Source organism: Rhea americana, unplaced genomic scaffold (assembly GCF_003343005.1).
Source record: "Rhea americana isolate MKP2758 unplaced genomic scaffold, rheAme1 scaffold_196, whole genome shotgun sequence".
Lineage (NCBI taxonomy): Eukaryota > Metazoa > Chordata > Aves > Rheiformes > Rheidae > Rhea > Rhea americana.
The window spans coordinates 643,619-667,668 of NW_028186105.1; positions in this window are offsets into that span (position 1 = coordinate 643,619).

Sequence of the window (24,050 nt, forward strand, 5' to 3'; positions counted from 1 at the left end):
TACGTATGCCTAGCTACCCTACCGTTGCTTGTGTCAGAGAACTTTCTCTTTTTCAATACTGGCACATCAGGAAAGCTCTCCACCTCCTCTGGAATTTCCCTAATGCTCCAGCAGTTATCCAAGACTGATGTCAAGGGGTCAGAAATGTCCTCAGCCAGTTCTAGGAAGACTCTTGGCTGCAAGTTAGCAGATTCTGTTCATATAAAATGTGTTTATCCCTAGAAGAAGTTGCTTAACTTCCTTCTTAGTTGCTAGTGGAGTGGAAAGTATTTCGACATCCTTGTGTGATGTAAACACATCCTCTTCTTTCTTTCCAAACTCAAAGCAAACATATTTATTGAATGTTTCTGCCTTCTCTAAATCATTATTCACAAACTTTTTATCTCCACGTGATTGGCCCATGACATCACTGGCATTTCTTCTGTTCCTGATTAACTTAGAAAACTCCTTGCTGTTCTCCTTCACCTCAACATCTCTTCTTGCCATCCGTATCTTCCCTTTTCTATTTTCTGTACTATTATCTTAAAATTTAAACGGATTTTAATTTATGCTTTTTGTGCTTGTTTACTTTACTATTTTAGTTCTAATTGCTGCCTTCATGTCATTTTTGAACTAAAATGGGCTTTTGGCAAAGATTGCCCTGTTTCTTGCTTATGAAATCATGACTTCTGGGCCCTCTTAAACCCTCCTTAAAGCTCTCTTGATATATTTACACACACACACACACGTATATACATTTTTCCCCTGCTGAATTATGCTCATACTTTCTCTCAACTTTGGGAAATTGGCTTGCAAAGTCATAGCATACGTTTCCCAGAGGGAAATTTTCTTTTGTTAGGCTGTATGATCATGAGTTCAAGGAACAGAACCGCTTGGATAACTGATGCAACTGAGCAGACAGTCTGCTCAACTCTCCAATASCTCTTATATTTCCTAGAGACAGATGTGGCTGCACATGACTGCTAAGGAGAAAGAAGAGGATGTACAGATACAAATCTTCACATAACGTGCTTCTCATTTTCCTCAAAGTGACTTCCGGGTTATGCTAAGTCTTGATTCTCAAATACCCCTGTTAGGGGCATAGATACCTTTTGCCAGTTTGCAGGACTATTCTGCTGATAATRTATCTTTTGCTGTTGACTAAACATATCCACTTCATTAGATTCATTTGGAACCCAAGTTCCATTTGACCAGGAACGTCACAAGATTGAATATCATTTCAAGGAGAGGAGAGAGCTAGATAGCTTGAGGGAAAGGCTTTTGGTACTTTTTTACAATAGCAGTACACGAAACATAAGATAGATTTTTTTTTTTTTAAGTCTAAGTCCTGCTTGAAGGTTACTCTGCTCAGTTTGTTGAATGATTCAAAATGACCCTAGGTGTTAATAATCACAGCTCCTATGAATTCAAACTTCATACCACTAATACGACTTTACCGCAGTGTGAGGCTGAGAACTATTCAATAATACCAGTGAGTCTACTCCTTGCATGATTTGTTTGCAGTTTCAGTATGTTCTTTAAGGTCTTAGAGACCTTAAGATGCCAGAAGATCTTTTATCAGGCTTAAAGCTGCAGGAATATGAGAAACTTTTGGCAAAGTGAGATGAAACTGTTGTTGAAGTAAGTGGCTGACAGATATATTCTTASAATTGTTGCAGGCAAAGTTCAGTACACGGAAAGAATAAAACCCAGTCAGCTCAGCAATAGTCAATGTTTCTAAAATGGATGGTTCAAGTCATAGTTAACTTATTCAAATTGGCTTTCCATCTTGGTGTGATAGACAGGCAAAGTGTGTCTATCCCCTTTCAACATTTTAAATAGTTCTTACAATAATGAGACAAATCGAATTTCACCACTAGTAATAATGCAGAACATTGACCTGTGACATTTGAAAATAAACAGCTGGCTCACATATGCACTGATTCCTGAGCAATCACACTTTTCACATAGGTGGAACATTTTTGTTCCAACAGACATTTTGTTCCAGCCATAGCACCCGACTCGTGTCAATCACAGTGAAGATTCACAAAGCTTCACTTGTATGACACAAACAGAAGGGAGCAATTGCTCTCACAATGTATAATTAAGCTACTGAACTCTTTGCCTCAGGATGCTGTGGATGTTAAGAGTTTACATGAGTTTAGAAAGTGACTGGACAAATTCATGGAAGAATATCTACCGATGTCTGTCAGTAATGCACAACATCCTTGCCTGGGTCAGAAAGTCTCTGAGCTGCAAATTGCTGGAGGCTGGCTATATACTTGCCCTGATCTTACATTCTGCATTTAGGTATCTGCTGTTGGCAGCCGTCAGAGATGTGATAGCACTGTAATGGACCTTTAGTCTCCCTGAGTGCACCCATCTTTACATTCTTAATCAAATCCAATGCATATGCCTGACCATGATTAAAACAGGCTTGGAATGAGCTGAGGACACCTAAAAGTTTGCCACAGCAGCTCTTCGTTTGAGAGCATGTCACAATACCTGATATATAGCTCAGGGCCATACCACATTCCTGGCCAACRAATGTTCTTCTTGGTCTGGAATTTCATAGCTGAGCTTGCACTCTCCTCAGCAGACATGATCTTAATGGTGAATGAACTTCAGGGTAGACTGCATCTGATGCAAGATAGCAGTCATTATTCAAGCTGACATTGACAAAATGACAGAGTGGTAAAATATTGGCACATTCTTTGATATTGCCTTCAGGGTCAAGATACTCACTGTTATAGGACGGCTTATTGATCAGGCATGCCTTCTGACATCAGGCATGTCAGAAGGAAATCACTTCTGGAGAATAATAAGGACTAAAGGATTTAGCATTGGTTCATGGTCTTCAGAGAATATGGATACTCAGGTTTATTATGATTTGTGAACAAATGGCTTGAAAGCTGTGTACTTCCCAGATGATGATGCATTGGTGGAAGGTAGTTTTGATGGCCACAAATCTTCTTGTTGCTGATTTCATATTTTTTTTCCTGTTAGCTTCCAAGAATACCACATGCAGAGATGAATTTCATTTTTGGGCCCACAGTGACACAAAAGAACAAGTCTAATTGCATAGCTATGTGCATTTGTCTAAAGAATGAAGGTTTCTGAAAGTATTGGTGCATAAGAAAAGATGCCAAGCAAAATGTGTTTTTAGCTGTTCAACCAGCTAGGTTTCTTGTGGCTTCACAAATTCACTGTTTTTATGGATATAAGGATGATCAGAAACACCGCTGTTGAAAAAGTTCTCAGTAAGCGTCTGCAAAAATTGATGAGCCCAAAGGTACTGCGAAGCTTTCAGGTTTTCTTTGGAGCCCATTCAGCAGTGGAAGACAGGACTTTAGTTTCATGGTTATTCCCTGTGAGGCAATGATGAATCCAAAGAGTTTCACTATGGTGAACTTTTCATATTATCTAGTCCATTTTTCTCAAGCATCAACGAGAGAGCATGATGCTTAGAGAAAATTAGCATCATCCAGGATGTACCAGCCTGGTATATCCATGTAGAAGTTACTGATGTAATGCAGCAACTGGAACAGACTTGAGCAACATAGCTAAATATTCAAAGTAAATGAGTTCTATATAGACTGAAACCTTCCAGTCAACACCTTCATAAACACAAAGGGAGCTGTAAGATCTGTATAAGTCCAATTCCATGAACATCCTGGCACTCTGTGTCCTTCTCAACAGCTCAYTAATTAAAGATATATGACATTTGTCTTTGATCATTATTTATTTCTCACGATTTGATGCAGTCAACAACAAGGCATAAAGATCTATCCTTTCTTAGCAAACGTGACCAAGGTACCAGAGAGAGATATATGGGTGAATGAAATCCTATTTTAGGCCTTTTTCAAGGTATTCCCGAGGGGATGGAAATCTAGTCTGGAGAAGGAGTGAAGTATTTCAACTGAGATGCTGGTTCCAAAATTAAGACTGTTTGGATATCAAAAGGCTGAGGCTGAACTAAGGTACCATACAATGCCAATGCCATCATCGGGATAGTTTTTGGAGATATAGGGGCAGGGATTCACTAGGGCTTGCTGAACACCAGTGTGGTCAATGTCACCATATCTTTTCCATGACATTAACAATATATTCAAAAAACCCGGTCACTTTGGACAAATTGTCTGTACTGACGGGATTTCTGTGAAATGCAGAGGTGATGCACTGCAGGTAAGAGATGCCACATACCAAGAGAATGCAGTATGTTGATTTAATCAAACCATGTGATAACGAGATGATCTGGGATCAGGACTCGGGGAACTCACAGTGCACAACTACCACCAGATTCAGCGAGGTCAGGAGGGGCCYTGGCTCTGAAAATCAAACTTCCAGATAGCTGTGAGGTTGCTAGATGTGACAAAGTCATGCAAAGTAACCTTGGGGCACAGCAAGATCTCAAAAGCAGGATTGACTTTCTGTGTGCATGAGGAGCTGACACAATCCAAGAAAATGACCTGATAGGAGAAGAGATTTACTAGAAAACTCAGATGCAGAGCTACCATCTTTCAAGTCTCAACAAGACTGGGCACTTTTCACATTTTCTTTGCTGAGCAATCATGTTATAAACACAGTCTAAGGAAATCTGTCTTGAACAGTCTATCCTCTGCCTTTTCTTTCGGTGCCTTTATGTTGTATCAGCTATCCCYGGTCTGAATAGAAGTTCTGCATGTTGGAATGATTGATCATGGGGAAATTAAAGCTGATCTCTGTTGTAAAAAGCTTTCTGCTCCATTGGTGCCAGTGCAACCTTGGAGGCTTTGCTGGTCTGCCTACATAGCTCAAGCAGGGATATGTAGAGGTCTGGATTGCAGCTCAGAGTACAGCTTTCAAAAGTTTACAGCACCCTTACTTACAGCCACTGAGGAGTCAGAGTGTGTACAGCTGCATGGGACAGAGAGCTGACAAAGAACGGACATTTTTTCATGAGTTGCTCAAAATAGAGATGACAGCTAAGCAYTGGTTAGGAGCAGAGGCAGATGGATGTAAATCCAGATAGAAATACCAGTCCTTGTACCCATAATAATCAGTTTTGTCTTTCTCTAAGTCACAAATGTTTAAAGAGAAACTCTTCCCTTTCTCTGGGTTGGTTTGGTGGTCTGGAATAGAGTCCAGGAATTCCCCTCTGCTGTCTGTTCCTACGCTCAGCTTGTGAATAGATGATGCCCCAAATCTTAGTGGAATTTAAATGGAAAAAGGGCAAAAAGGCTAATCTAGGGAGGGAGCCAGGAAGATATTTAGGAGCGGGAATGTGCTAATGCAGAATCTCTGTTCCCAACAGCAGTTTTAGTCTCCTCCCCAGGACCAAGGATTAAACAGGACAGAAAGCTGCTGTGATTTGGCTCTCCTCTTCATATACTGAATTTTATTTTCGTATTTGATTTTTTTAATCATCTTTTTTTTTTTCATTTGGGAAGTGACCCAAGAAACTGTGTTTCCCACATAGCCATTTCAAAGGAAATATGATGCTGCAACAAGGGCCTTGAGGGAAAAACTTTGGGAAAACAGCATCAGCTCTGTCCTTCCTCTCTTTTTTTTTTTCCTTAGGAAGGAAAAAAAGAAGGGGAAGGGGAGAGGAGAGGAGCCCTCAGTGTGGGGAGACATGAAGCAGGGGGAGATTGAGTTTCAGCAAAACAGGCTGCGTTATCCTGTTCTTTGAGCCAAAGACTCTCAGCTTCTGCTCAGGCACAGAAATATCTCACTCTTTTAAGCTGATACTTTATGATTGCATTTTTTTATCCCTTTACCTTCCTGCTCCCACTGCATAAAACCTTTCTTGACTGTGCTCAGTATCCATGGCCATGACTGAGCAGCACGGAGGAGTGGTTGCTCCTGGCCTTCCCTGGGGGTTGAGTGGGGACAACTTTGGCAACTCCTGCTCCATGACATGATCAGGCAGCCCTTGGCAGCCTCCTGGAGGTCTGGAGCCTAGGACAGACCAAGTCAGGGCTGATGCTTGCGGGTCAGGTATCCTCATGCACCCTGCACCTCTCACCTCTCCTCCCAGAGCAAGGATTCAAGTATTTCCCTAGGTCATAGAGTCGTTTCCCAGTGCCGCAGCAATGAGGAGTGTCAGGCTACCTCAGGTCAGACCTGTAGTATTCTGAAGAGAAGGATCCCCTCCCCAAATCACCTTGGTTTGCAAAATGGTCTCTCCCAGCTATGCTGGAGTTGGATAAGGCTGGAGGAAAGACTCTGGCAGAGGTATGCCCTGCTGTTTCCCTTGCCTTGGATAACTGAATGAGCTGTGTGAGCATCTGTCCCTGCCTCTGAAACGCAGCTTTACTTTCCCAGCTCGGAGGCACGGTGTTCTGGGGGCTAGAAAGAGCCAACCTTGTGTGTGACGCACATCCTTCCCTCACGCTGGCCAGGCAAGCAAAGGGCCATGTGCCCGATGTTTGCACCTGTGCTGCTCAGCAGCACTGCAGMCCCCAGGCAGGCTGGGTTCAGACAACTTTGGGATCCCCAGCTCCACGGGAAGAAAGCAGCAGCATGGCTGCAAAACACCAGAGGCTGCAGGGAGAGAGGTGGTCCTGCACCCTGCAAAGGGCTTTGGCCCTGCATGTTGAGCAGAACTGGGGAAAAACTACTATTTCCCTAGACGGCTCCAGGCCATTCTGCTTTCTGAGATGGAGATGAGCATAGTGGCAATACTGCTTTGGGTCAAATGCCCTGAAGCATCCAACAATTCACCAAAATACTCATCTTGYGATTCCTCTCCCCTCATACTTCATGCTCATAGTGGTCCATAGAGTGCTGCTGACTGGCTGTTGCCCCCCATCCACCAGTGCGCCTGCTCCTTCTCAGGGCTGGGAGCTGTCTGGCAGGGAGCAGCGGGAATCTGCTCCCGGCTCAGACTGCTCCTCAGCCTCTAACAGGCTAGTGAGCAGCACTAGTAACACGAACATGTTTGTCCCACTAGTTACTTGTAGCAATAGCCTTATATCCCAGAGGAACGCTGAGCTGGAAGGGTTGCTGGTGCCTTCTCCCCTGAGTTGTGCCTGACTGTACAGTAGTGACGTGGTGCACAGCTCAGCCACGTTGCACAGCCCCATGGCTCGCAGGGAGGTCAGACTGCATGGGCAGCAGAGCCCCACCTTACACAAAGGATATGCCAGCCAAGCAAACCAGTCCCTCCCCATTAACTTTCCCCTTGCCATCCAGGCATCACTTYACACAGCTGTAAAAAGCCGATGTAACCCCTTATAAGCTCCTCAAGCTCTATTCAGACTACAATATCCCTCCCAAGCTGGCAGTCTGTCCCTAAATGCTGCCGAGTACTCAGAGCATGAACCTGATCTCCTGTAGCTGAGCAGCCAGCTCATTTTCCACAACAAGGCACGTTTCTCCAAGCAACGGGTCTGAATGTAAAGATGCTGGTTTAGGAAAGCCTCAAGGCACAGCCCTCTCCTACACTACCTGCAGTGATGCCCGGAGGGCTTGACTGAGCATTTCCACATTTCCTTGCCACTGGTCTCCGGGGTTTTGTGTGGCTGCATACCCTCTGGTGCTGGAATTGCCTGCCACAGGTGTGCAGGGTGCTGGGAGCTGACAGAACAGAGGTCCGCAGGGCCCCGGGTGAAGGTGACCTGGATGTGCACACASGTGCACAAGGATACATGCACACACACGCATGCAGAGAAGGAAATCTCTTGGTTATGCAAGGAGTCAATTTGGCCATATGAAGCAGTGCAGCCTTCTCTCTCTGAGCCAGACAAGCTCCATCTGCCTCCCCTCACATGATCCAGATGATCATCTCCAGCTCTGTCTGAGAGCAAGGGCTATCTCTAGGAGTGGGAGAAGACCAGTCAGTATCTGTCATGTTCTCGTGCTCCCAGCCTCTCTACTAAGACGCTAGGCAAAGAGTTTTAGATAAAGTGAGCATTTTTTTTGCCATGTAGAGATTCGCTCATCAAGAGCAGACAGAGATCCATGAGATTCATTTCATGGATGAGTTTGAACAGCTGTGACGCAGAAACAACTTTCTCTCTCAGCCTGACTGCATTTGAGTAAGTATCCTGAAAGCCTGTTATTCTTTCTAATCAAACTACCCAGGTATTTTGAAAGCATTGCCTCTGCAGCATCTTGATACCAGTTTATCTCCATATCCTATTACATATTCCCAAATGATACCGAACAATGTGTCTCCAATATTACTTTTTAAGTAACCTTAATTGTCTGATTTTGATTTATGTTTAAATTGCACTTCTCTCTGCAACCTGAGATGCATCAGAATTATGTATGTAGCATTTAGATTATGGTGCAGAATACTCTTGTGTGCTTGTGCAGTGAACGGTCCTATTGGAAGGCATATGCATGAGGGGACAGARGTAAGGCTTCTGGGGGAAGACCAACTTCTGAATTTCCTGAGGTTTATGAGATTAAAACCTAACACTGAATGTTGCATTAAAAGAGAGCTGTCAGCTTCTATTTCACAGAAGATGTTGTTTTTGTGAAAAGTGCTTTTTACAAAACATACAGCCAAGGTAATTGTTTGAGGGAAAAGAGGGAGTTATTCCAGGGAAAGTGTGTCTTTTGAACAGCTCTGACCTGAAGAATTTGGTGCCCTGAATTAATGCATGAAAATGAAGCTGATTTCATGGAGGAGTTATATCAACTCCCCTATTTTCTTTGCCAGGAGGGAATGAAGAAAAGGGAAGTAAGCTGCTTAAAAGGAACGTGATACAACACCTGAGCTCAAGTTTTAGACATCTCTTGTGGCTTCRGATTCACCTGAAGTGGGACTGAAGCAATGCAACCCAACTGGTGAAGGCCTGTTTGCACAAGGGGGAACTTAATGAGCAACACGCTTTATTCATTACCTGCCTTCACTTCTAATCATAAAGGCTGTTGTGAAGCCTTTTCCTTTCCAAACCTATGCAGATTGGTTTCTCCTCTTTAAGGCGGCTTTTGTGTTCATAACACAGTGAAATGCTCAGCCGGGCTGAAGCTCAGGGCTGACATCAGTGGGAGCTTTCGTTAATTGAATTACTGTTTTGTGGCAGAATGTTTTAAAAATAAGCGGAAATGTCCCACATACTTTTTTGGCTGAGAGATCAAATGTATCCAAAGGAATTCAATAATATTCCTACATCTGTGAGTCCTGCCTGTCCCTGGAGGAAAGAAGTCAAATTCAGTCTCCACTATTGTTTGTGTTCATTATATCCCCTTATTGTCTTTTTGGCTCATGGGCAGCAGGGAGGAACCAGCAGAGTTTCTCAGGCCTCAAATGGAAACATATAGAGTCATATGCATATCACAGGAGCAGGAAGGACTGTATCATAAAAAAAGACTCCTCCATTCTTCATCTGAATAGGAGCCATRATTTGCTTTGAAGGCATTGGCCTCCCCTATTGCTTCCTTTTTGTGAATACTCATTGCAACAGAATTCAGGCTGAAAAGGTGTTGGTTAAAAAGGAAAGCACAAGGTGAGATTCTCTGAACACGCACTCACATCTAGAGCTGCATGTGGATACATATTTTCAGGAAAGTGCATCTTCAGATATGTATTGGCAGGCAAATCCCAAAGCAAGTACTTGCAATTATATGAAYTGATTAGAATTTATTTGAGAATATGCTGGCAAAAGAATGCTCATGCAAACATTTATTCAGAAATACTCAAGCAGGGAAATACTTATTCACAGGCTTGTCCACAAATGCATCATCTAGAAATTCTGACGTAAATGCTTGTGATACAATCCCCCCATGTATATCTGGGGAAGGGAGTGCGTGTGCATGTATACACAAGCAAGGGAGCTAACAAGCAAATGAGAATGCAAATRTGAAGTAAGAGGAAAACAAAATTTGATACACATGCAGATGAAGTTGGGTACTTGTGCAAAGGCTGCAAGTGTGTGCCTGGGATGTTTGCACGACTGCATGTCAAATACTTTTGGACAAGACTCTCCCATGTAAAGACTCATGCAAACTGGCAAAGGTGTGTGTATGTGCGCGYGTGCGCACATGTGCAGACATTCATGTTTAGATGAGTTTCCAAACAAATGCTAATGCAAATCTATTTTCTGGCCAATGCTCAGGCAGACAGATATTAACTAGTGATTATAATGTGGCTCAGAAAGCAAAGGYTGGAAGTGTTGGAGTGGCCAACTTGAAAGTTCCCTTTGGGAATATTTTGGGAGTCCTCCGTGAGGGAAGGTGGAGCAAAGTCACACAGCTTACATTCAGAAGAAGAGCCTTAGTTCAAAACTATGAATTCGTGGAGTAAGTACCTGCCCAGCCCTGATGTCAAGACGTCAATGCAGAAAACATAGGAATGCTGTTGAATCTCTCTAGATACATTTGATCTTCTCTATCAAAAAAAAAAAAAAAGGGGGGGGGGGCATGTGCGACATTTTAGCTTATTTTTAAAATGTTCTACCACCAAAGAATAATTCTATGAGCTAAATCTCCCTCTGACATCAGCTCCAAGCTTCAGAGTCAGGTCAAGTTTTGCTTAARCTGCCTTAAATGGACATTGGCAAGCTGGAAAGAAAAATATTCTATCAAGCCTCTGATGCTTAAAAACAGAATTCTTTCTGACAGAGGCAATGCCTGCCCTGTCCCCCAGGAGCAGACTCTCCTGCACCACTGCCTTTCAGAGTGGGATTTATCAGGGAAAATCAGAGGTTTAATACCCTCTGTCAGGATGCCCTTTGCAAAAAGACCACCTTAGCCAATTTCAGCCTTCCCACTGATTGCAGAAGTCTCCAGGCAGCTCCTGTTTGTCCAGCATTGGCACCATTTGTTGCTGACCTAGGGCCTTTGGTGCAGAGGGAAGTGAGCTGGGCAGCTGCAGAAGAACCAGCATGGTCCCAAGACTGCCTTCCATGATGGATGCTCCTGTTGCTAAGCCCAGGGGAAACAATGCAATTACCATTCTAAATTAAAAGTGTGTCTGAAAAGTGCCTTTGATTAGACACGTGCTCTGATAGACTGAGTTTGTTTGTTTAACTCTATGTGCACTCCTCTCTCTAGCCTGTGCTCACCTTGTTAACAAGCATCATGCTCTATCAGACTAATGTTCTACTGTTAGGCACTGAAGAGATGCTTTGGCCTAGATTTATCCCACCTAAGCTGTAAAGACTTCACTGAGGCAGACAAACTGGGAATAGAATTGTCCTTGGCTCCTTCTGGTATCAGTGCAGTGGGACAAACATCTCCAGGAGGGCAGCAGATCTTAGCAAGGTTGCATCTCAAGGGAGAGTGACAATCTCTGGCTGCAACGAAATTTTCAGAGTTAGCTTCTAGCAGAGGTGCTTAAAATAATGGGAAGTAGACCCCAAGAGCTAGCACAGCATGTCAACCTGGGSTTGCAAAGGAGTTCTGCTAAAAGAAAAGCCCTAACTTAAGTCCAACACCACAGCCTCTCCCCACCCATACATCCCTTGCATGGCAAAGAGAAGAAATGGGGAGTTTGGCTGCAAGTGCCCTGTTCCAGCTGGACTCCTGAACCTGAGCTCCTCAGAGCTTGCATTTCCACCATTGTCAATACCRCTGCTGCCCAACCTCCCTTGACACATGGCTCCTCTACTGCTGATCCTGGCCGGGGCTGGCTCCTGACTAGAGTTAGCTCTCGTGTTTCTCTGTGCACAGTCTCCCTGGCTTCTTTCCAGCTGCCTTTTTTTTTGGCCACAAGAAGTGTCTCAAAGATGAGCAGATGGGAGTCTCCAGGCTGGGGGCATAAACGGAAACAGTAGTGGGTGAACCAACCGCCCCTTGTGCTCTGCTCTTGTCAAATACTCACTCTTTCTGTATCTGTGCTTGGCCCATTCYTCTATTCCTGCTCACCTGAGCAGTTCTTACGCACCCTTTACTCACTTCGTGCAACCACTCTCTGGAGTAAGACCTCTGCAAAGAGCAGGAAAAGGACTCTCTATTCTGGGCCTAAAGATGCTATAACGACTCATTGCTCATACACCAACAAGCCCTTTTACAACATGTTTTTAATGACAAAAATTCCCGCTTTCTTTGTAAAGAAGCCATCAGCTCCATTATCCTGATTTTACAGGTACAGAAAACAGGACACAAAGCGGGGAAACAAAAGCTTTTGTTCAGCACAACGCAGCAAGTCAGCAGCAGACTGGAGAGAATCAGCTCTCGGACTGCCAAGCATTGCTCCCATTTTGTGTTTGCTAGATGTGTGTGGGTAAGGCCAAATGAATTTAATGGGGGGTCATGGTCTCCTTGCCCCAAATACTGTGCAAGCTCAGGGAAGACACTCGCTCTGCCCACACCAGCTATCAGCTTCACTGCTTTCATGTCTGTGCTGGCATGAGGAAACACCAGTCTCCGGAAACGGGGCAGAGCAAAGGCTAGCAAGGGAGAGCAAAGGGATTTTTTTTCCCACATCTTTGAAGAGACCTTTATATATATGTATCCACAGATCAGCTCACAGTGACCATCAGAAGAGCTTCTAGACTTGATCAGAGATTACAGTAGGCATTGGAAATGTCCTGCTGCCAAGCAGTTGTGAACTCCCGGCGGGTCTAAGGACAGCAGGTCTTATGGTGCCGAGTTCTAGGGGGTGTTTTCACGTGAGAGTCTTCCACTGTCTGATGATGCTGTTCATGAAGGAACTTGTCCTTTGTTTGGGACAGCAATATGAATTATCTGTCCTGATGAGTCATTTATTGTCACAAACCTTTTTAGGAACCCAGTAATGCTGAGAGCTTTACACCTGAGCCTGATTTGGATAAAATYAGCCAAAGCATTTGAAAGATGGAAGAACAGACCCTGCCTTCCTCCTTAAGGAATTGGTCTAAAAGCCTGATACTAGACATGTTTCTTTGAAGAATTTTCCTCTCTCCTTATTCACAGAGCCTTTTTTCCAGCCTTTATCATGCTTCAGGCTCACTGGAGCAGTTCAATGGTGCAGATACGAGTTGAAGAAAGCGAAGGCTGAAGCAAAGTGAGGAAGGTGTATGAAGAGCTYGTTCAGATGAATACCTACTTATGGTAGGCTGCCTTACAGCTATGAACATCYCTTTCATTAATTAGGGCTCCCGGAGGCAAGTGGGGGTCTCTGTGCTGGGATCATCCTCATTGCATCCTCTTGCTCGTGTTTGAATCCTGGGAACATCTGTCCAGGAATGTGCTGGGGACAGTCACTGGTAGAGGATCCACCTCTCACCACAGCAGTCCWTTCCAGGGTTTAATAGATCACTTTATTTCTTATATAAACTTATCTAGTTTTAACTTCCAGCCAAAGGGCTTTCTTATAGCTTTCTGTGGCAGATTAAAGATCTCTTTGGTACTCTGTAGCTTCTCTTTCTGAGAGTGCTTAGACACTATTATCTAGTCACCTTTTCATCTTCTTTTTGATCAGTTGAATAGGTTTGGTGATTTAAATCTCTCACTTCAACATATTCTTGTCTATTGCTCAAATTAGTCTTCACTTTTCTCTGCTCTCTTTCAAATTTTCCATGTCCCTTTTAAAATGTGGACACCAGAACTGGGATTTAGTGGCTCAGTTACAAGCGGATACAAGCCATTTTCCCATGTCTCAGGAAAACTGTCAAGATTTTGTCATGTTTTCCTGTCTGCATTAAGAAGAGATGTCAAAACCTTGATAAATGGAGTGACATCATGACCCCAGAAAAAAATGATTTAGAGCAAGGTAAATATTTTATATTGACCTTTTTTATTTTTAACAACATTTTAGGAAACCTACTTTTAAATATTTTATTTTATTTCCCTCCTGCTTGCTCAATTTTTCAGATAGGAAAGCAATTTTGAGGCACAAAGCAACTCCTAACCATGAATAAGTGTTAGAATAGACTATTTTGACTACAGTGAGTTTTACTTCCCTGTTTTTTTTTGTTTTTTTTTTCTTCAAAAATGACAAATGCACCAACTCTACTGCTCTCCTGCAGAAACTTTTGCTTTTAATTAACTGTCATTCAGGGAATCACTTTCTTTGTTCTGGTTTCTCACATTTCCCTCATCAATACAGAGATGAGTTGCTCTAGCTGACCCTGCTCTGAGCCCAAGGGTTGGGCTCAGTGATCTCCAGAGATCCCTTTGAACCTCAGTGCRGGTCACTTAGCAACCTACAGCAAATCTCTTTTAATTATGGCCATGGAAACTTTTATGTGAACAGGCACAGGGGAGATCAAGTCTTGCTTCAGTTTAGCATAAGTCTCTTCCCAGACTATGGAAGAAATGAATCAAGGTGGCTCTGGGACTGGATGGCAATGTTGGGGTTTGCGCTATCCAGGCTCATTCTGCACAGGGAGGGGTAAACTGGTGTCTGCTGCTAGCTTTTCAGCAGAGACTTATTAAACTGGGATACAAGATCCCATGCACTCATATTTCCCACACAGGAACCCATCAGGGCTTTTGCTCCCTGATGGAAATGTTATTGAGTATCCATGAATTAGCGATTCCTASGAAGGGGGGATGGCATTAATGCTGAAGAGGAAAGGGATGAAGGAAACTTGATTTCGTATGGTTTTGATAACCTTTTTTCCGGTGTATGTGCAGCGCAGGGCCTTTATCAAATGGCAGCTTTTGGAGAAAGYGAGCAGGACATGTTGTACTGTCTTTTGCCCCAAATCTCACTAGGCTTGAAGTATTTTATTACTATCTTTAAACAGGATTATAAAATGGAAGGATTAGACCCCAGATATCATCTCCCATGCCAATAGCCTTGTTGAAGTTGAAGGGACTGTTGGGTTATGAGGGCTCAGTACAGACTGCTGGCTTGGCCTCTATGTCATGGAAAACTTCCAGCTGGATAATTGCATCCTGCCTCAATAAGTTCTCCCTGGAAATTTACTTGGATGCAGCATCTTCTCTCCCAGCCTCTCTTCTGCAATGGTGGGGAACAGATCTAGGCGACAAAGCAACTGCTTTGTGCTGTCCCCAGAGATGGCTGCATTCCAGTTGCAGACGAATGATTTCTGTGTGCACCAAGTTCACCAAATTGCTAGGAGAGGTGCAAGGAGAGGCACATTAAAATAAGTGCTGCTGAGCACAAGGGCTGTGAGATGACACGCAATCTCTCTTCTCTGTGCTGCTGCCCTGTTGTACGTCTAAAATCAGGTTGTTCTTCCCTCAGAGGTCAGCCTGAAATGCAAAGAGGGAAGTGCAGTGAGGTGACATTCACATCCCTCTCATTTGTGCCCTTCAGTCCAAGGCAAATATTTACCTGTACTATTGATTTCATCTTAGAGCAACAGAAATGAATTATGGCAAAAGTGTATTAGATAACATATTTGTAGTACCAGGGCAGGACAGTTCCCTGCAAGAGCACTTCTCCAGGCTTCATCCAGTCCTTTTTTGTAAAGAATCCAAAGTGCTGTTCATCGCAAGGAAGAATACACATATTGCTTCATTCATAGCTTGGGTTTCTGGGAGACTCAACTTGGCTAGAAAATCTCTTGGAATAATGCCTGAAACTAATGAGCAATTGATGCCCAAAGTCTAGGATAACAATAGAATAATTCGTCTTTTGTCTTTTAACGTTTATTTTTATATTGAATTGGGCTTCTCAGTGCAGTGGAAYGTGGCATCCTCAGAACAGGCCAGGGAGAAGGAGAGTGCCTGGAGAGAGATGGATTGGAGACTGGAGGTATGTGAATCCCAATGTTTTGGATCAAGAGTCAGGGAGAGCCTTGAACAACTACTTTGCTCTTCTCCTTGTTGACACCCTTCTTCCTCGTTCCAAGTCACCAGGCTCCTGAAGTGCGAGTGGCCCAAGGTTTTGGGGAGATGTGAAAGGCAGTGTCTGCTGCCATGAAAGCAGCATGGCCAGGACATATGTTTACAGCAACCACAAGGGGCCTGGCACTGCCTGCAGGCACCTCTCMGATGATGTCTGGGGCCAGTCTGGGGTGAGTGCTGGACAGGAACCATTCCTAACAGGTAGGGTTTGTTACAGACATGACCACTCAGTTCGGGGAGCAGGAGATCTTGGCTATATAGAAACAAACTATACAGTAGCTGCTGGCCTTGGGGAAGGGAGCAGCTCCTGGCCTATTTTATCTTCTAGTATAGGTGTATCGATACCATCTGAATCCCTCCTGGGGAAGCAGTGTGGTGGTGTCTGGTTGGAATAGAGAAAGTAGGTGGGGACAGGAAGGAGGGCTCCCCATATCTGGCTTTGGAATAACTCTTCTCCTCACTTCGTGAGGATTCATCTCCCTCCTTCCATTCAGCTCTGCTTTCCATCTCTTTCCAGCACACATATGCACATCGTAAAGCAGCTCCTGCATCCATCCCTGCTGTTCCCCACAGCTCCCCAGCATGCCTGCAGGAGCACAGACCACAAACACCCCTTTCCTACCATCAAACATGGACACGCACCCCCTTCACACACCCCATACAAAAACAGCCAGCCGGGCTCCCCAAATGTGAGCTCAGGGAGTTATAAAAAAGTAGATGTGTTTGTCAGGAACAAGAGCAGCCCAGCTGAGCAGAACTTCAAGGGGGCCACTTCTCGCTCCTTTTCGTTTCCACTCCAAAGAGCGCATGAATGATGTCCGGTGGGAACAAGCTCGCCAAGAAAAATGCAGCTGAACTGCTGTCAGAAGAGCWGTGTGCTTCACGCCATAAAATCCGGAGTGGAAGAGCCGTGTGAGAAGCTAAGACCCTCACGCACAGGCCATAATGTTCTTTTCTGCTTTGAAGTGGATTTAGGGCTGGCTCAGCCTCTCTGGGGCCTGGAGGCTGCTGCTTATCCATGCAGTCTAGGCAGCAGCAATAAGCAGCTGAACTGTCCTCAAGCCTCTTGTACACGGACTGGTCTCTGAGRGCAGGGAACAGTCCTAGTCTCTCTYGCTCTAAAGCAGAGATTGCAATCAAGGAATTGCAGCCCAGATTGTGACAAGACATCCGCTTCTCTCTCCGGGCAAGCTTTAGACCTGAACCTCCCCCCCCATCTGAGGTGTTTTTAGCACCTGCTCACTTTCCTTCTTCACTTACCTGGCAATGAATGTCTCTCAGAACACCAGGTATGGGATCTGGGTCCTCTGTGGCCTTCTATAACCTCTGTCCTTGCAGAGGTCTTCCAGGCAGCATTTCCCAGCTCCTTGTTTACAGCTGAGGAGAGGTGAGTGCTCTCTGGTGCTCCCCGCTCATGTCYTTGAAGGGCTTGTCAGATTTTCTTGCCTTAAACTCCCCTCCATTTTTTGTAGGTGTAGTTTAACCCTGGTCTTTCCTTCTCTTCGGTTCCCACTTAAGAGAGTTTGGTGCTCAGCTGTGGTCCACAGAGCCTGGCCCACAGTTTTCTCCAAGATCTCCCAATCAATAAAGCCTACCATCAGTTGCTGGATGGCCATGCCATTTCAGCTGCCCATGGGATATGCTGCAGAGAGCAAGAGCTCTGGTCAAGGCAGGTGCTCCTCACWGTGATTGCTTCATACTCTGTGCTTTAACTGCTCAGTACATTTGCCAGGCTTGTCTGTATGAGTTTGAGAAACAGCAAGACATCCCAGGAGTGGGACACTAGAGTGGAGCCTATCCATCAGAACGTTTCTTACTGATGCCATCTCTCCCCTCATCAGTGGCTGGTTATGCCTGGCAGGTAGTAGAGGTATAAACCTCTACTCATCAGAAAAACTCACCTATGAGGAAAGGAGACTTTGGAGGAAGAGCRGATCCTGGTGTTTGGTTACTTGCTTCACTGCAAGCTGCTGCTTCACTGCTGCCTCACTTACATTGCCGCCGTGACATGAATCAAAGATAGAAAGGGACTGTCCAGAGGTCAGAAGCCACATTCTACTTTGGACAACAAAGTCAGCCTCATCTTTCTATACCCTTACTGTGGGTTTACTCAGAGCTAGTAGCTACTAYGTGACTTCCCTCCTCCAGACTCAGCCACCTGAAAGCTCAGCATCTCATTTACTTTTGGCACCTGGAACCTCTCTTGTAGTGGGCCACCTTTAAATGCAGATTCACCCTATCTGTCTAACACTTGTATGAAGAGGGGATGATTTTTCCATGAAGGTTCCCATTTCTCATCACTAGCTGTAAAAGGAACACAAGGTAGCTGCAGTAGAGGTAAGAAACAGCACTAATACAGCCAAGAATAGATGGGATGAATCCTATCCTCTGTGTCAGATGGGAGGTCACCCCCATATCTTGCTGCATGTCCGTTCTTACAGTTTGTCTATAAAAGAAAATTTCTGATAGTTCTGGTACAATCAGATCTCAGGAGTTACACTAGTGCACTTCTAAGTATAGAGAAACTCTCAGGTGTCTGGGTGAGCAGAGAAAGAAGAGACAAAACTGAGATTTTGAGCAACCTTTGTGGGATATAAGATTATTTGATTCATGGCTAGTCTCAGAGTTACCTGAATGCCCTCCATCTGCCATGAAGAGTTCTCCTGTAGCAGGGATGGCTAGGTGTGGTTCACTCCCATCTCGTAGCCAGTACAGTTTGCAGCCTGGCGTTTCACTAATGTCCACCAAGGCTCATTTCAGYCAGTAGCAATATATTCTGCCTGTCTTACTGCAGATGAGGAGACCTCTGGAAGAGGTGCAAGGAAAAATCTACTTTAACCTTTGAAGCTAAATCTGCTGCTAATCCATAGGAATCATTATACACACTTTATGTTCTTTGCAATGACAATCACAGTGCTCGGCTCAGTACTGTGAGCAGAGGTTCTCTGCAAACCAGACAGCTGCAGCAGAAGCTCTTGTACTCATGTTCATGACTTTCTTCCCAACTAGATCTGCTAGGGACTTTTTTTGCTTTATTAATAAGAGCAGAGATTCGTGAGAACAATTAAAAGCCTTGCTGATCCTTACGCACAGACAGCGCATGTGGACATACATATTGGTCCTTTGGGTCCTACACAAAGATCAGGGAAATCTTCATAAAGTCCATGCTCAGGAGTCAGAGCACAGCTGTTATCAGATGCACATGTTTTAGCTCTCCATCCAGAACAATATGTCTCTTTGCTTTTAGGCTGAACCTCTCACACAAGAGARGTGAACACGTAATGTAAGCACCGTTTGGGGCAGTCTTGCCTGTGATATGTGGACAGGATGGAGATCAGCTGCTGCAGTAAAATGGGAGCTTGCAGCCCCTCTATCACGGCACATATGGCCAGACAGACACCATCTCCTCTCCAGGGCATCTGCAACAACACACTCCTACTTCTGCCTGGTTTAACTGCCCTGTACATTTTTGTGGTTCTCATATAAACAAAAGATATAGTTATGTTTGTGTTTTCTTTTTTTCAGCAGGGAACACTTTCTCATCCAATTACAAGAGTTTAAAATAGGTTGGAATCTGGGTTCACCACTATTCCCCAAATATACCTACTGGACATAGTTCACGTCTCAAGTGCATGCATCACATACATTCAGATGGGCTGCCTGGGCTGATAACAGACTCGGGAAGTGACCTCAGTTTGAACTGCAGGGAAAAGAAATTGTTTCCTCATTAATATCTCTGCAAAATAAATGTCAACTGGAAAAACAGTTCCCCTGTAATCAATCTTGGTGCATAGACACTGGGCTCTGACAATTCCTCTCGTTGAAAGGAATATATTTCCCATAGATCTGTAGTGTTTCATACATTATAGCTTTCATAATAGCAAAGCCAGTGCTTGGGTTACACTGAGCTTTTCTTTCTAACCCTTTGGTTTCACACAACCATCATTCTCTGAAAAATCTCTCTGTTCTGACTAAAACTTTCATACTTTGTACGGGGCAAGAAATGATGATTTTTCTTTCACTGAAGAAAATCCTTTTAGCTATCTTTGATTTATTAGAATGTGTGTAGGGGAGAATTACACTTTTATGGCTTTTTAAAATGTATTTTTCTTCCTGACAACTAACAAGGCTAGAAAAGCCCATCTGCTCACCTACATGGCTTTTTCCTTCCAGAGAGGTTGAGTCTTTGTTAGGGGTGCACTGGGGAAACCATCTACAAGAAAAACAGCAATTGGAGGATCATCTCTGAACATGCTTAGCTGAGATATACTAGGATTTGGGGGAAAGGCGCAGAGAGAGTGTTTAGATCTATTTCTTTTAAGACAATATACAAAGAAACATGGCTGAGCCTGGACGGTCACCAGGTTAAGGGCTGGGAGTGTTTGGTTGAGTGACATATAACTCTCCCTCAAAGCAAAAGGAAGGTGCGTCCTTGGTTCATCTCTCCTCACAGTCTCACCAAAAAAAAAAAAAAAAAAAAAAAAAAGAAAAAAAAAAAAAAAAAAAAAAAAAAAAAAAAAAAAAAAAAAAAAAAAAAAAAAGTACATATTCCAAAAAGCCTTTCAAATCTCACATGTAGAGCTGAGCCTGGTTCCCACCTTCCTCTTTGGACTTTCATAATGGCCCACGGCAGAGGCAAGTGGCTGTTGAATCTCTCTGCTCAGGTGGGCCTTGATGAAGGCTCTTACCCAGCTATAGCCCTGTGCTGCAGATCCACTGGCTCTACTTGTTCCCAGTACCACTTGACACACTGGGATGGATGTGACCGGTGCTGGTGATCAGGCACTCTGAGAAGAAAAAACCTGYAAGACTTGAAAAAGACAGAGCTGAATGAAAGAACATCACATTTTCAATGAAGAACTATTTTTAATCAGTCTCATGCTGCCTTTGTGACCTTGCTGGTGAGTCTGAGCACCAGACAGCCAATTCTGAGTGTTCACTCATCTCCAAGGGGCAGCAGGGTCTAAGAGAAATACAAACAACAGTGCAGTGGTTTCTTTTACGCTGATTTTCCCCTGCTAACAGGAAGCAAAAAAACGTTGTGCAAAATGACTCTGTTGATGTGACAATAGGATGATACATCCATACACCAAAGGACAGCAGGAAGCTGAGAGGCTCATCCCATCACTGCTGTGTTAATTTGTAATCCCTGCTTACTGTGCTCTCTGCCTCAAGTCTTGGTGATTGTAACAGCTGGTTCTTGCACAGACTTACAGCAAAATGCTAGGAATCTTAACAGAAAAGCAAATTTCTCACCACTTCTGGAATTTCTAAAAGACAGGAATTTAAGCTCAACTTATCTCCTTGCTCTCTGACCTTGGTCAGCTCATTCTGCTGATCTGGCCTTTTTTCCTGTTCCTTATGGAGGTCTTGTTTATTCCCTGCATCCATTTGGAGATAGGTTTCATCTTGCTACCTCAGAGCCTTTCCCTCTGAGATTCCTGCTTTCCGTGAAGGAACACAGTTGTATTTAGGTTGAGGCATTGCCCAATTCCATGTCTTTGACTATCCTTCAGAAATTCCTTCACATCATAAGGTCTGTCTTTGGAAATTTCAGTTGCATACCTGATGTTATAGTCTACTTCTAATTAAATTTAAACTAACACTGACACTGATGTCTCARTCCTAGCCTATTTTCTGTAATGTTTCTTTTTTTTACAAAATCATTATCATTTATCAAAAATCAGATCTCAGATGATATTAATCTAATAAATATCTCAAAGTATTTGAGAGAAAAATATACCATCTGCCTGTTTTCAAGGATCTAAACTGATTTCAATAATTGACCTGGAAAAATCTCTTAAAAGAATTATGTGATATGTTGCCCATGGGCTGTTGGTTGGATCTGCCAGCCTTGAGTCAACAGATTGCACTGAATGAAACTGGAGGACAATCTGGGACTGCATGACCATTAGTAGACATTTTGGAGGAAGATATGAGACTACAGCTGGCAGGTAAACCTTCCAATAGTCCCCTTCATGCTTAAAGCATGAAGTTTCAAGACCTTCCCCAAATCTGTTGTCCCTAAGGCTGGTAGCTCTTGATGCTTTATTGCTTGTACAAATAACTCTTGACAAGACCAAGAGCTCATGATAGATRCTTTGAATCTTGCTGAGTTCCTGCTTTCAGTGTCTTCTTGTTATAGGGAGTTACATAGCTTAATGCCTTGTCCTATAGCAAGGTCCGACCCAAAATCTGTGGGTCAGTTCACAAGGTTAATGGCAAATCGACCTGAGCCTACATCCTGTACATTTAAAATATGGCCAAAGAGGTCAATTGTCAGGMAAAGTATGATCTATATCCTGTTAGGAACATATTTTAAGACTATATCAGTGTGTATTGAAAGTATATTTACACCATAATCAATCACACCGTATATTTCAAATATCAATGAGAAGGGGCCAATTTTGGTGATATCTGAAGTCTATCTGCTGGGTTGTCACACATGTTTGAAAAATGCCTGCTRCACATTTCGATCAACCCCATCCCAAGTGGACGGGAATGCGGCTCTTTCCCCATATGGGGTTAATCTCTGGGAAGGCAGCATGAGCACATGGTACCAATTCCTGCACACTTTGSTTCCTTAACTCAGTCCTGAAGGCAGGGAGCTGAGAGGGGGCAGGGGTAAAAGCCTTGTGTCACCTATTTCCTTCCAGAGGAAGGTGCCTGATGCTCACACGTGACCAGATTTTCTTTATCCCTTGAAATAAGGGAGAAATTCAGGGGATTAACCATAGTGAGTGACACCTTGGGACAGGAATGGTTCCTGATGGAAATGCCACACCAGGGAAATCACGGCACCCTCCCACTCTCAGGGAAAACAGAGAAAAGATCAGATAAATCCAGAATTAGCTGCCCTCTCTCTCCACAGCTCTTTTGCAGCTGAATTCAACCATATGGCTAAATTAGTATGTTAAACACAAACAGCAAGTTTAAGGAGAGTAGCCTGATTTTAGAACTGCAGGTCACCTCCAGTCAAAGGTGCCCATTTAGCCCTGGTGGGCCTGGAGTCACCCTATGTGGCATCAGCTGMAGCTGCACCCTGCACACGGAGGCTGCAGGTGTGAGAAGCAGCTGGTCAGTCCCCAGGCTGCAGAATAAGTAAAGAAAGGTCCCTTCTGGCAGGATAGAAACGCCAGTGGTGACTGTATTGGGAGACCTAATGAGAACAAAAAATTTGGAGGGAGGAGGGGAAAAATACCAAACTTTTCTACAGCACATYAACTCCTAGAAATTTCAAAAAGCTGGTAAAATATTTTTTGCTTGTTTGCAGTGTTGCTTTAATAAAGTAAGGCCAGTATAATCAACCTTGAAACTTCTTCAGTTCTCTTTTCCCCATTTCCTTTTATTTCACTTCCCACCACACCCCCCCAAAAAAAGAGGAGAAAAAGAGAAAGAGACAGAATATGGAGGGCAGAGCAAGACGAAATAATATTAATGCACACAAACTTGGTAAATTACCGCTTTTGAGGGAACATAAATGCTGAAGTAGAGGGTGCAAAGATGATCYCCATTGCTTAAAATTTTGAAACAATACATTCTGATAGATACTTATTCTTTTGCAAACTTTGTGGGTTGTTACTCCTCCAATTACATTAGAAAAAAAACATTTGCTAAGAAGATCCTTGTTCAGGTGCAAGACAGAGTTTCTTCAGCAAAGTGTGGGAGAGTTACCTACTTTAAGACATCTCCACTGCAGGCGCTGTCTAAGGTAATTTCATGAGGATCTTGATCTAGCCATGTTCATCTCACTTTTCGTGGACTGATCCAGGCCTCTCCGACACTCTAGCCAGAAATGTCTACATTTCCAGCCAAGGAGGCTGGGCAAATCAGCCCAATCCCTCTTCTGCCATGAAACAGGGCTTTGCTGCTGGAGTGCACATGCTTCAGTGCAAAGACACTTTTTCATCTGAGGCATTTTTGCACTTCAGAAGGAGATGAATCATTCCTTAGTGGTGCTGGATACTCTCACTTCACTTTAGACATTAAATGTGAGTTGTCTTTTTAAGAGCTCATCTCTTATACAATAGGAGCAGAGATATTGGCATAGCYGAAGGAGGACATCCCACCACCTGTAGATGAGTTAGCCCTGCAAGTGGAAGAGCTAGTGAGGCCCAAAGGCATCTGGGTGACAGCTTGCATTTCCCCAAGTCATTTTTAGAGGTGTATTAGGACAGAAAACTCCATCCTATGTCAGTGGAGGCCCTTTAGTCTCCAGGATGGRGAATAAACTTGATACTTCTGGGTACCAATGCTGATACATGTGAGAGATGCTCAGCTGTGTGCCCTTGTCTTTACACAGCTGAATGACCTGAAGGGCCAGAGCTACCTCCTATTTCTCAGGGCTCTGCATCTCCCTGAACATCGCTCCCTGCAGTGATATAAACTCAGAGCGC